General features: G+C 39.3%; 1 protein-coding gene across 5 annotated transcripts in view; it reads right to left on the reverse strand.

Annotated features, from left to right (window-relative positions):
* LOC103035112 (membrane-associated phosphatidylinositol transfer protein 2) overlaps positions 1 to 13,895 on the reverse strand; it is a 72,415-nt gene extending 58,520 nt beyond the window's left edge. For 2 of the 5 annotated variants that reach the window (XM_022680798.2, XM_049468538.1), the window contains exon 1: positions 13,157 to 13,894. The gene's annotated coding sequence lies outside the window, so the exon portion shown is untranslated. Of the gene's footprint in view, positions 1 to 13,156 lie in introns of all 5 variants that reach the window. The other 3 variants (XM_022680802.2, XM_049468540.1, XM_049468541.1) reach the window with 2 other exon arrangements.
* Between the last annotated feature and the right edge of the window lie 654 nt (positions 13,896 to 14,549).

A 14,549-nucleotide genomic window follows, 5' to 3' on the forward strand; every position in this document is an offset into this window, starting at 1 on the left:
AGTTATCCAAAAGCAGTGTGTAAGACTGGTGGAGGAGAACATGATGCCAAGATGCATGAAAAAAAACTGTGATTAAAAAACACCAGGGTTATTCCACCAAATATTGATTTCTGAACTAATTGCAAATAAATGCTCTAAATGACAATATCTTTATTTGTAATTTGGGAGAAATGTTGTCTGTAGTTTATAGAATAAAACAACAATGTTCATTTTACTCAAACATAAACCTATAAATAGCCAAATCAGAGAAACTGATTCAGAAACTGAAGTGCTGTCTTCATTTTTCTAGAGCTGTATATCATGATGTAATGCTATACTGTATATTAGGCTAGTTACCATTCTATGACGCTACATTATGCTATAATGCTATATATTGTGCTATAATGCTATATATCATGTTGTCATTCCATATGCACCATTCTATTATTCTATATACTGTGATATTATTTTATATACCATACTATTATGCTATATAGCATGCTATAATGTGATATATATAATGCACAGCATTTAGCACAGCAGCTTATCTGCTCATCTTCACTCATGAGGTATCAGTATCGTCGTGAGGAAAGGTTACACATGTTCTGCAATCCTCCACCTGCACCAGATCAGCTTTGCTTATGCAAATATCATCCAGAAACAGCGTGCAAATCAGCGCCTGCACCTCGAAAGATAGAGTTGATGAGCAGAGTGGTGTAAACGGGTTCTGTACACTGTAAGAGGAAGCGCTAATAACCGCAGAACCTTCTGAAGAACCAGGAAGCTGGAGTCAGCAGGCCACAATGCCGCCACAGTTCCTCACAGTGAGACGGGAAGTGAGACGGTCGGGGACGGGGGGTGTAAACTGTGTCCTGAATCATAATACAGTAGCCATGTTTTCCCTCGGTCTGCTCGCCTGCTGGTGAAGAATGTGATTCTTTATGCAAATGAAGACCCTCATCAACAGCTTTACTCAATTTACCATCACCAACAAACCAGCAAACACAACAACCACCATTCAAACTGAATTTATTACCGGTACACTGTGATCAGGAGATCGCTGGTTTGAATCCCGATCATGCAGCTTGCCATCAGCCGCCAGAGCCCTGAGAGAGCACAACTGGCCTTGCTCTCTCTGGGTGGGTACAGTAGATGGCGCTCTCTCTTTCCCTTATCACTCCTAGGGTGATGTGGATCAGCACATGGCTGATGTGAGCCATGTGAGCTGATGTATCAGAACAGAGTCTTAAAAAAAAACTAATTTTAACAGTTAGTCCAAACACCCTTAAGACTGGGTAACATGGGGCATAATTTGCACAGATAAATCGCTTTTTCCACCGTTATCCAGCTTAAAGTAGCTCCACAGTTCCTTACTAGAATCCGGAGAGCTCTGCCATTTAAAACGAGGCATTAATAACTTAAAAAGTGCAGAAGAAGCTTATTGAAAACCTCTGTTTACATCCTATAATGCTACTAGCTTCAGCTCCGAGCGCCACCATTACTGTACTGATAATAACACAGACATTTATATATAAACATAGGCTCCTTATAGCCTGCCTCCTGGCGCTGGCTGCTACATTATGCAGTCTCTATGTATATATATGTATGTCTATGTTATTATCAGTTAAAAGATGGCGGCGCACAGAGCTAAAGCTAGCGTTATGGCATGTAAACAAAGGTTTTTAATAAGCTGCTTCTGCACTTTTTTTAAGTTATTAATGCCTTGTTTTAAATATCAGGACTCTCTGGATTCTAGTAAGGAGGTGTGGAGCTACTTTGAGCTGGATAACGGTGTAAAAAGTGATTTATCAGGGTAAATTATGCCCCGTATCACCCAGTCTGAAGGGTGTTTATTGGACAAACTGTTAAAATTTCTGGATCTCTGAACGCTGTGGGAGAACGAAGGTGTGCTATTCATCAAAGATAAGAAGTTTTTATCATGTTTTACTACAGCAAAAGTCCATTTTACACCGAAGTTCTCCTTTACCCATCCACCACCACCACCACTATCCCGTCACACGCCCCTACAGCCGGCACTCGGCAGTCGAGCTGGAAACAGCGAGGTGCCCCCATTAATCAATGGCGTGGTGGGGGTGGCTTCAGAGTGCCACACACAGCCCAATACCATTAGTGTCTGGACGGACTCCAAAGTGCAAAGGCTGGAAAATATACAGTTGCTTGTCGCAGCATTAATGACACAGTGCCCGGAGCCCGCCATGACACAGGCTTCTCTCCCGCAGCCCCCCAGCCATTTTTTACCAAGATTAAGCATCTATTAAGACCAACTGCCCATTTCCTGATTGCATTCATTATTAATGGCTTTCTGCTTTGTGGACAATGACTTCAGCCCACGCGCAGCTGCAAACACAACCCGACGCTAAACACCGCTCTCACAAAAGACGCTCTGAAGGATGACACACACACACACACACACACGAGTAGAATAACTTTTAACTAGACATCCTTCAAACAGCAGCGTGAAAAACAAAGAGAGACACTGTTAGCCAAGTCAAGAGATGCTTGAACTATGACCTCCCTACAATAACTACTATTATTGTGCCTAGAGCTGGGCTGTATGACTAAAAATACACATAAAAACTCATATCTCCATATGCTTTAGAGAAATGGAGATATATAAAAATATATATACTATAAAAAAGAAACCTTAAGAAATTAATATTTAAATTAAACAAAAGCAGAATGACAGTGGGTCATCTTCACTGACGTTGATGGAAATGACAAACAAACATCGCACATCCAGAAGGTTTTAGAAACTTATATTATAGAAACTTTCACAATCCAACGTTTTATTAAAACACATTCTGGTGCTCTATTCCAACAGAACAATGCTCGTCCACATGCTGCATACTGCCCATCTCAAGAGCTTCGAGTCTTGATTTGTTATTTGATGTTTATGGCGTCAAAATAGGGTCAAAAGTTCTGAGAACTAGAACAATCATTGCCTTTACAAGCCATCTTGCTCGTAGGAGAATTTTATTACACTAGGAATCCTCCAAAAAAACCTCCAAAAGCTTCTGTGTGACTCAGAGATTGATGCAATTTATTCAGTTTTATTCAGAAAAAATAAAATATTCCCTTAGGGGCTCTAGGAAAACATTTTTAACTATGTGGGCACCCATTTTAAGATATTTGAATAGACCTTGAATAACCCCCCCTTTCCTTTTTTTCTTTCCCATTTTTTTATTTGTTTGTTATTCATTTATTTTATTGTACTTACTTTATTCTTATTAATATTATTATTGAAATAATACTAAAATATAATATATAATAATATACTTCATGTAGGATTGAGGGAGGTAACTGGGTGGGTGGAGTATAATAATGGGAAAGGGGTTTTCGATCATAAATTTAAAAAAAATATTTAATTGTGAATATTTTGTAATTTGTATTGTTAAACATTTCCAAAATAAAAATTATTACATAAAAAAAAAGTTGAGAACCAAAAGTATAATCCATAATTTTTTTTTTTCCTTTTTGTGTTTTACCTTCATAATAAATCTCTCTTTTTTTTCACTTTCAGTTGTTTTTTTCTCAGTTGCACGTTCAGTTTAGTTTTGACCCTGTTTTTACGGGTGGGTGGGGACTAGTCGGTCACTGGCTGCTGGAAATAAACCCCGCCCATTAAGGTCATTCCACTCGCTCACGTCAGCAAAACCAGCGACTTATGGCTCGTGGAAAATAGTGAACCGTCACAGAATGGGGTTTCATGGGCCAGTTCAGAACTGTACATCCTACTATACTACCATCCAACTATATTATATTTGACTGCAGCTCAGGTTTAAATACTTACTGCAGCTTCCCCCCCCACACCCCCCACACACACACGGTGAACAGTCTAAATAAGAGGATAATGGAGCTGCTGCAGGCCCTGATACAGGTACTGATACAGGTACTGTGGAACTTCAAGTCTTCAAGTATCGCAATCAAATAATGCTGCCCTATCGCCCGCCCCCAACCTCACATCACCATAAATCAGGGCGAGGAGTCAGCCAGGCCAAACTATCAGTTTCCCCACCCAGCCAGTCTCTAAGCTTTTCTCCAGACTCATTAAAACCAGACACAGCGAGATGTTCTGGTTTTCAGCTGTCCTAAATCTAACCCAGCGTCAATCTGAGGAGCGGTTCTGAAACTCCCGCGGTGCCCAACGAGCTGAATGGACCACCGAGCGAGTGACAGACTGCTGAAAGCCCTGTAGGCCCGGAGATAAGATCCGGGAGCGTCTCAGAGTGCCAGCACTTTTAAAAAGACTGGAGAGTGTGTGTGTGTGTGTGTGTGTGTGTGTGTGTGTGTGCCCTACACACTGCTGAACCCTGGCAATCGTGATGTAAAAATAGTTCCTGCACAAGACAAAAAACAGCATAGTCTCTTTTATGGAGCCTGAGAGGAAACAGGTAGAAAAATATTAACTTATCTATAATAAATGCATGTTACTTTAATAATATTTGACAATAGTGATATGTTTTGTTGTGTTTTAAGTCTATTTGTATGTTTGTTCACTTAACAGTAAACAGTATTTTTAGGTAGTCATGCTTTAATGACCAATCAGTGCTTCAATAACTGTGACTCCATTCACACAGTGTTCAATTCTGCAGTAGATGAAGAAAAACCTATTAAAATTCATTTCCCAAACTATGAATTAATATATTTGTGTATAATTGTATTTGTAATTGCTTTGTTATGCTATTATATTATTAAAATTAGATCCGTGGCATTTACTGTAAATGGTCTTAAAATGACAATAATATGGTTTATCGCAAATATATATTGCCCACAAAGAACAGGCCTAATCATTTTTGTATTATCTATAAATAAATATAAATAAAGCCAATCTTAAGCATTGCCCATTATTTGTGCTCTGCTGGTTTCATAGTAGCATTTTGTGCTTGGACCCCACCAATCGCCACTTGCTAACAAAGAGTCTTAATGACCAACTTTAGCAGTTTTCATGACGATTCTGCCATATAGTATTATACATTATATATAAATATATATCGTGACACAGTAACATTGTGATTTTTAAAAAACAAAAACGTAATAATAGCAGTATTCTGTCTTGACAGTACTCTATTATTTACTGTGAAGCTTTATTCTTTTAAGCTTTTTTTCCTCTGCTGGTGCCTTCTTAACTAGTGAACCCTGGCAATCATGATGCAAACAAAGTTTTTTGCACAGTAAAACCCAGCGCAGTTCCTTCTCTGGAGGCCGAGAGGAAAGCGTTTGAAAGTTTGGTCACTTCAACTCTAAAAAAAATCATGGTCTATTATTTGAGCTCTGCTTGCTTCACAGTAGCACATTGTGATAAAAAAAATCTCGTTGTGATAATAGCAGAATACTAAGTAGCCTTTTACTTCCTGTGAAGCTTTAGGGGTATTTTTGTATAATGAATGTTATCAAGAGGAAGATGAGCCATCAAACAAAGAGGAACTGCTTGAATCTTTGCTTCATGAGTGACGTAAGGTCACATAAATGCCAAGCCGGGTTTAGTAGTGGTTATGAGGGTAATTCTACCAAATATTGATTTCTGAATTTTTAAAACATTAGTATAGTTGTTTCTACTTTAATATGAACTTTGTATTATTTACGGTCTGAAAGCTCTGCATCTCTTTTGTTATTTTGACCTTTTTTTTTTTTTTTGGAAAAACTTTTTCTGTAAAATCAGAGAAACTGGTCATTTTGAAGAGAATTCTTTATTTCAACCATAGAGCGAACAACATACTGCTGAAAGCCCTGTAGGAACAAGATCCGGGAGCTTAGAGTTGAGAGTGCCAAGACTTTTACAAAGAGTGTGTGCCCTCTGCACTGGTGAAGCCCGGCAATCGTGATGTAAAAATAGTTCTTGCACAAGAAGAAAAAAAAGAAAAAAAACCAGGGCAGTTTCTTCTCTAAAGGCAAAGAGGAAAACGGCGCTGGGAGGAAAGAGTGATGTTCTCCATAAATAGCCACAGGAAGCAGAGCAGAAACATCACGGGGCCGCAGTGAACGGTCACCAACCGCAGTCTGCCATCAACCGCCGGCCCAGACGTAATTCCACCCCCTGGCCGCGGCCGGGGTCAGCCCTGCCCCAGGAAGCGCGGCAGAGCCGAGGTCTTCGAGGGCAAGTTGCAGCAAACGCGATACAGACAACCCCCACATCAACTCCCCTCACTTATTAATGCTCTCACCTGACGGAGATAGAGTGTCCGGAGGACACCCGGCTATATTACAGCGCCGCCTCCCTCTCCGGCCTACTGTTACTGTACCGCTGCCCGGTGACGGACGCGCGCCTCGGGCCCGGGTCAGGAAACAGCTCCTCACTTCATGTTTAGAGAAGCAGTTCGGAAATTTTCCATTATGAAAATGTGTTTTCTAAACTTAGACACAGCTCTGAACTGCTTATATTACAGAGGCCCTTACTGAAACCAGGCCTCCTGGGTAAATTATCAACAATATAGAAAGTAGTGCTGACAACGTAAAAAAGTGTTAACGTAGGTGATTAAAGTTAGTTAAATACATCAAATAGATAAATTAAGAATTTTACCTATTTTTGTCCACGTCCTGCTGTTTTTCACTCTTTTTACAGAGCTTTTCTTTCTCTTTTATCACAGTTTTTAGCCGTATTTAGTAAGGGTGTGTCATATCATATTGTATGCATTGACATCTGCAACAATACAGTAACACAGTAACAAAAACGTATTTAACATATCATGATATCGCAATATTATTGAAAATGTCGTAAAACAAGTGTTGTATTTTTTATATTATATATAAAAGCAGGATTATGTTAAGTTACTGTACTGTATACACAAAATGTGTATAACAAACCTTTTGGGTTTTTTTTGTCATGTATGATGCTCATAATATATTACATTATATTCAAGTAATAAATGAATAATAAATGAACTCTAACGTTGATTTTGTTCTAGCAGTGTATTATTTTAGGACCGTATAGCCACCACTAGTATTAAGTGGTGTAAATATAGCGTAATTTATGCAGAGCTCAGAAGTTACGTAAAGTACTTTTAATGTATATTAAAATATGGATTAACTATGGATCCTCATAGAGGATATAAGGTACCAACATAGAGGAGAGCTTAAACCCAGAATCAACTGAGCATCTCAAGCAGCTTTACCAAAGAACAATCATAACAGAAGTGAAATGTCCTATTAATCATGATACTGATTTTATATATTGAAGTTATATCATCCAGCACTGTGTATTACACGCCATCCCTACTGACAAAAGTTCACTGGAGTTTTCACACTGCGCACTACTATTAATAAACCAGTGGAGTAAGTGTGAACTTGCCATACGCTCATTTAAACTTACAGCTAACCTTGGGCCTGGAGCTGAGCCTAACTATTCCTGGATAGACTATGGTGTTGACATTTGACAGCAGCATTGATGCTTAAAGGAAAAAGCATAAACTATTTATGGGTAACATAAGGTAAGTTACTTTTGACAAAATAGAGAAACGTTTATATAGCCATTTTGTATGAAACTTATATTTATACCATTATAACCTTTTTATATTGTTTTTTTTTTTTTTTATATTTACACGACCAATTACACAACCCACTCAACCCAATCACTAGTGATGCTATAACACCAGGAGGGTGAAGAAAACCAGCACACACCTCCTCCAACACGTGAAGTTGGATTTTTTGAACTGCTGCTGATGCTGTAGCATTGCCGAGTAGCATCACAGCGCTAACGCTCGGAGGAAAGCGCAGCGACTCGGTTCTGATACATCAGCTCACAGACGCAGCCTTGTGCTGATCCACATCACCCTAGAAGGAGTGATGAAGGAAAGAGCAAAAGAGCGCCATCTACTGTACCCACCTAGAGAGAGCAAGGCCATCTGTGCTCTCTCATGGCTCTGGCAGCTGATGGCAAGCTGCATGAACGGGATTTGAACCAGCGAAGCAGCAAAGCTTTTTAAGGACTTCTAATAGGATGAGTCAGCCTCCACCTTCCCATTGTTGAAATTCCAGAGACTCCAGCATGACAAACACTGTGCAGCTGATGGAAGCCCGGCAAAACTCGACTTGCCTAGTCTTGATTTTCCAATACTGGTATTTAGTAAATGTGTACGATAAGATAATAAAATGTAATAAAACGTTGTACATCATATTATACCCAAAAAACAGTGTACTGCTGCAGCACCAGCACCACCTCAGCCACACACTCTCAGTGGAAGGTAGCGCTGACCCTGAAGTCATGTTTAGCAGGCATGGACTCCACTGTTTACTATGCGGCTATAAATAATGCAGCGGAACCGTGTAGTTCTGCTTTTGGTATGCTGGGTTCCCCGCCAATGCAGCACAGCTCAGGGTCACATCGGTATGCAGGTCCAGCTCCGGCCGAGGCCTCCCTGCCCGAGCCTGCCAGCTATTAGCAGGGCTTCCTTCGGGCCGGGGCGGACCGGCGAGGCGAGGCGGAGGCGATCAATACCGTGACTCATTCCGACTACAGCAGCTGCTTCATAAAAGGATTCATTACGGACAAACACAATCATTTCAGCATTATAACTGGACACACCAGGTTCTATTCTTCTGAGGAGAACACTGCTGACTGTAAAGCCTCGGCTGGAATAATGCAGGGGTGCAGGGGTGTCCGAAAATATAGAGATATTCATATATATATATATATATATATATATATATATATATATATATATATATATATATATAACAAAATATTGCGATATTATGTTTTTAAAATAAATAATAATCAAAATTTCTTACAGACAGTATCTGTTTTCAATTAATTAATTGATATGTCGTAAAGAATGTAAAGATTGGTGTTGGTAAGTGGTTCATATTGTTTTGTGTTTGAACTCCTACCACTAGGAGGCAGTGCTGCTACGACTTCAGATCCTACTTTTCTGTGATTGGATAAAAAGTAAACTTTTTTTTTCTTTTTACTCAAATTATATGCATTGTACCACACTTTGAGTTTTCCTAATTTTTTTATTTTTTAAAACATCTTAATATTTTACAAAATACTGAATAGTAACCCTGAATAGTAATACTGAATAGTAATGGTATTGTGACACATTGTCACCAGAAATGTGTTTAATGATTTTATTCATAAAAACACTTTTCATTGTATTATTTCGTACATTTCACCATTTCTCTGAAGCTTCTCGAGATACCGACTTTTAGTCATATCGCCCAGCATTAGCTGCAGTATAGGAGTTAGTTGCTAAGGAGTTGGAAGGTGGCTGCTAAGGTATTAAAGGGCACCAAAGCTGTTGCTGTGGTAACAGGCTGGTTGCTAAGGTGCTTCTACGGTGTTGATAAGTTATTGCGGAGCTGCTGCTAGTCTGTTACTAAGAGCTTTGTAGGTGGGTGCCAAGTCAGTTTAATGGTATAGATGTTGGTTGTTAAGATGTTGGCATGTTTTGTCTAAACATTTGGCTAATAAATCTTATTTTTGGATACATTTCTACGAGAGGAAAGATTAATATATATATAAGGATTGTGGTTTTGCCAAATATGATGACTGTAGCTTGGAAAATGTGACCTGAAAACAAAATTCTGGGTTAAAGGTTACTGGACACATTTCAGTGCACTTCTATTAGTGTGTTTTACTGTATAAATACTAGGAAAACTATCATAGTACAAAAACACAAAATCGGATTTATAAAACTGTAATGAACCACTGTCTGTCTGAGACCAATCTTTACAAAATATATAATATAAAATCATAAGAAATCATAAAAAATTGTGTTTTTGTAAATGTATAGAGTACTGCTAAATGGAATATCATGATATATATTATAATATCAATATTTTCACCTATTATATTAACACCTAATTATAAAAAAGGGAGAATAAATAAAACTAAAAATAAAGAAGAACAACAGTGTGAGTGTCTCGATAACCATCCCTTAACGTGGTGAAACTGCAACGAGCTGATGTAAACACACACTCGCGCTCTGGGGGATGCTCTATATGCCTGAAAATCTTTACGTCAGGAATCTGCTCACGTTACGAGATACAGTACATCCACTGTGGACAACATTTTTCCCAAATTAGAAATAAAAATATTCTCATTTAGAGCATTTATTTGCAGAAAATGAGAAATGTCTGAAATAACAAAAAAAGATGCAGAGCTTTCAGACCTCAAATAATGCAAAGAAAACAAGTTCATATTCATAAAGTTTTAAGAGTTCAGAAATAATCAATATTTGGTGGAATAACCCTGAATTTTAATCACAGTTTTAATCATGCATCTTGGCATCATGTTCTCCTCCACCAGTCTTACACACTGCTTTTGGATAACTTTATGCTGCTTTACTCCTGGTGCAAAAATTCAAGCAGTTCAGTTTGGTGGTTTGATGGTTTGTGATCATCCATCTTCCTCTTGATTATATTCCAGAGGTTTTTAATTTGGTAAAATCAAGGAAACTCATCATATTAAAGTGGTCTCTTATTTTTTCTAGAGCTGTATATTTATTTTACGTCACAGCAGCAGCAGCGGTGGCACTGCCAAATAATTACATAGGCCTAACTGTGTATTTTTTCAATGGTGAAGTTTAATTTAGTTTGGTTTTAGAGAACAAAATGTATTTTTCTGCATCTCTTAGCCCAAAACAGTCTAGGTTACGGGCTCTTTAAGACTGTGGAACACAGAGCAGATCAGATCCAAATCCTCCAGGCCTGGAGAGCCGACAGCCTGCGGTGCTCAGCAAGCAGAACCCCAAGATCCTTCATCTCTCCACAGCCTGCCAATACATTATAACCCCCAATACAGCAGCAGCATGAATCACCCAGCTGCAGATTCATAACATCAACCCTAAAATCCCACGCCTCACACACCCACACACACACAGAGTGGCGGATGGAGGATGCCCCACCCCTCCCCGTGTATCTACCTCACATCACATCTTCCACTTTGAGGCTGCAGGTTGAAGCGTTCAGCGAGGGAGCTTTTATTATTTAACCCCACTTCTGCTTTTCAGTTTTATGAGTGTGAACAGCGAGGACAGTGACCGAGACACACACAGACAGATAAAGATAAAGATGATACCATGCTATTTGAATAGGTGGGAACTCATAAATTGGTATAATTTATCAAATGAGAGCATGGCTGATCTGGGACCTGCTTTGGTTAGTAAAAGTATCGTAAATATGAGAGAAATCTGATCCTAGAGCAGTAACATGGTAAGGACCAGAACAGCTTTTGATCAAAATAGGGTAAGTTTTTGTTGGGTTGAGTCTGATGGTTTAGCTGTGGGGAACCACAAGGTATCTCACGATTCAAAATTATTATGATGCATAACCCACGATAACCATATCACATTACTGTGAATATCTGAATATCGATAATATATACTGCAAACTAAAATGATAGAATATATCACAATATGGATATTCTGTCCCACCTCTAATAACCAAACTGGTTTTACTTGCAAAACCAACATGATATGCACTGTTTCACTAAAGTAACCAGATTTACCAAACTAGTCAACTAGTATGATCATATTAATGATCAAAATATGGGCCAAAATATCAATATTGTGAAATATCGTACAGTTTTAATTTGCGATATGTTGCCAGAACAACCACACAGGTATTACCACAGGTACCACCACAGGTACCACTAGAAGAACAACCCACTTTCATAGCTTTACTGCAGTGCTGTATTCACATTGTGAAGTGAATTGGCTCAAATTATACTTTCTCCAGAACATCCAGAATTAAAAATATGAACCCCAATTTCTCTTTTGACAGATTCTAGTTTCAATAAACCCGTTTAATTAAACCAGCATACCCAAATCAACCTTAATCCAGTTCTACCCCTTTCTTCTATATATCTTGGTTAAACTTAGGACCAGTGAACCAACTTAACCAGCTGGTATACCAAGTTGACTTTAATCAAAGCCCAGTTCAGACCTCCTCAAAAACACCAGAAGTACCAGCAGACATATTACCAGATGTATCACCAGACATATCACCAACACAGTTCTAGAGATATACTGCAGTGCTGTATTCACATGCAGAATGAAAATATGAACCCCATGAACCCCTATGAACCCCTACCAGTTCCTAGTTTCAATATACTGGTTTAATAAAACCAGCATACCCAAACCAACCTAAACACGGTTCTGCCCTCTTCTTCTATATAGATTGGTTAATCTAAGACCGGTCAACCAGTTCAGACCATCTACAAGTAATATACAAGAAGAACCACCAAAAGAACCAACCAACTGAACCAGCTTGCTTACCTTCTTCATTTTGATTAAATGGCAGTTCAGCCAACCTGAATATACCTGAAGAACCACCAGAAGAACCACCCAACTCAACCAGCTGGCTTACCACCTTCATTTTGACCAAAAGACCAGTTCAGACCACCTGAATATACCTGAAGAACACTGGAAGTAATACTAAAAGAACCACCAGAAGAACACCAGACATGTACCACCAGAACACCATAAATACCACCAGAAGAACCACTCAATTCCAGAGCTTTACTGCAGTGCTGTATTTACACTGCCTGCCTGTGAAGTGAATTGGCTAAAATTATACTTTCTCCAGAATGGAAATACGAACCCCGCTTTCTCTTTTATCCGTTTCTAGTTTCAATAAACGATTTAAACCGGTTAAATTAAATCAGAAACCGAATTAACCTAAGCTAGGTTAGCTAAGCTAGGTTACATAGGTCAGTTAACGCTTAGGTTGTCTAGCTTAGGTTAGGTCGTGCATATCGACCTAATTTCTGCAGATTTTAGCTAAATATCTACTTGGCAAGACCTTTAAACACATAAAACCGCATTAACCATATTTTATCAACAGATATTAGAGAATATGTTCGTGAAATATCGACGTTTTGTAGCAGAAAATGCGATAAAAACAAAGCTAGTAGCAGACTGTCACTGGTGTTATTTATGCGAATCCATGTCCGTGGAAGTGGTGATTCGCTCCGGGATTTCGCACAAACTGCATGAGCGGGCACGGCCGCAGCTGAGCTTAAAGTGAGCTGCAGCCGCGCCCGCCCATGCAGTTTGTGCGAAATCCCGGAACGAATCACCACTTCCACGGACATGGATTCGCATAGACTGCGGGTAAACCCGCCAACCCGGCTAAGCTACTACTACTAGTTCCTGCGTTTCCCTGCCTGCACTGCGGATTGTAGCCAAATAAAACGTGTTATTGTGCGCGTGTCACTTACCTGAGCTTGTTTGTTAAACGTTGGGCGTCTCGAGGGGGCTATTTTCGAGGCATGTCCATTAGTTTTGGCACGTTTTCAGCAGCTGGTAGTTCAGTAGTCCCCAAAACATATCCTTTAGTTCAGTCCAGCCTATGCAAAGCAATGCAACGTAACGTAAAGCAATGCAATGTAATGCAATTTAATGCACTGTAATGCAATGCAATAAATAGCTAAATAAAGGTGTCTGGCTCTGCAGAAACCCAACAGATTGCTAAATAGGCGGCTTAACCTCTTCCATGAGGGAGGGCAGAGGATTTTTCCAACCCCTGGTGGTTTTATTTAGATTTAGCCGGGTGTAGTAGTAGATCGTGCCTCCTGTGACTCCAGGCATGGGGTAGGTAGTTAGGTAGGTGGTTGCTAGGGTATGCCGTTGGTGTGTAGGTGGTTCTCCAAGTATGATGTAAAAAATAAAATAATAAAATATCATCAAGAACAGTGGGTTTTCAAATTTCCAACATGGTACAAGTCCAATCCATGAGCTTGTTGTAGAAGGAAACACAAGAAGATGTCAGGAATCCACCATTCAACCATGTAGCCTTGTTGTTCTTCTTCTTCATCATCCTCCTCCTCCTCCTTCTGCTCCTCCTCCTTCTTCTTATCAGTCTCAGTGAGAGAAAGTGAGAGCAGACAGCAGCAGCATCACCTCTCCTTTCCTCTGCTCTCTCTTGCTGGTGATTAGCTAATCTAAGTTCTGCTGGCTGGATCAGTGTCCACCACTCCCCTTAGGCTTGCTTCAGTCAAGCTGCTAGTGCTCTCTAGTGGACAAAAGTGTTGAGACACCTGTTCATTCATTACAAGCCAATTAAAAACTCAAAACCACTATACAACACTATATAAGACCAATTGGTACGACTACTATTGGCAGTTTGCCTGCTGAAAAATGAAATCTGGCATCTTCATTACTGGTTACTTCATTACTCATGGTCATTGATGGAGCATCGACAACCTTTTTCTGAGGAATCTCCTTCGTTTGAAACAAGTCTACTCGTGAAATTTCACTACTCACTACTAAATATTCCACAGCCAACTGTCAGTGATATTATAACACAATAGACGCGACAGCAATTTAGCAAATCTGATAATTCAATCCACTTCACTAGGTGGTCTGAGACATTTAATCCACTTGTTTTAGCATTGTAAACACATCCAACCAAAAAAAGCCAGTAATAACTGTAGACCAGACTGTAATAATCACACTTGGTTAAAATCTTATAATACAATCTAGACATTACTAACATGAAGTGAGATGTAAACAAAGTCTCTACTACACTTCTGCACAAATCTAATTGTAATCATATTTCAAACCATCTCCAAATGTGGTGTGAATCATATGGTAAAATTCTAATTTTGTGCT

The sequence above is a fragment of the Astyanax mexicanus genome, chromosome 20 (genome assembly GCF_023375975.1).
Source record: "Astyanax mexicanus isolate ESR-SI-001 chromosome 20, AstMex3_surface, whole genome shotgun sequence".
NCBI classification, from domain to species: Eukaryota; Metazoa; Chordata; class Actinopteri; order Characiformes; family Acestrorhamphidae; genus Astyanax; species Astyanax mexicanus.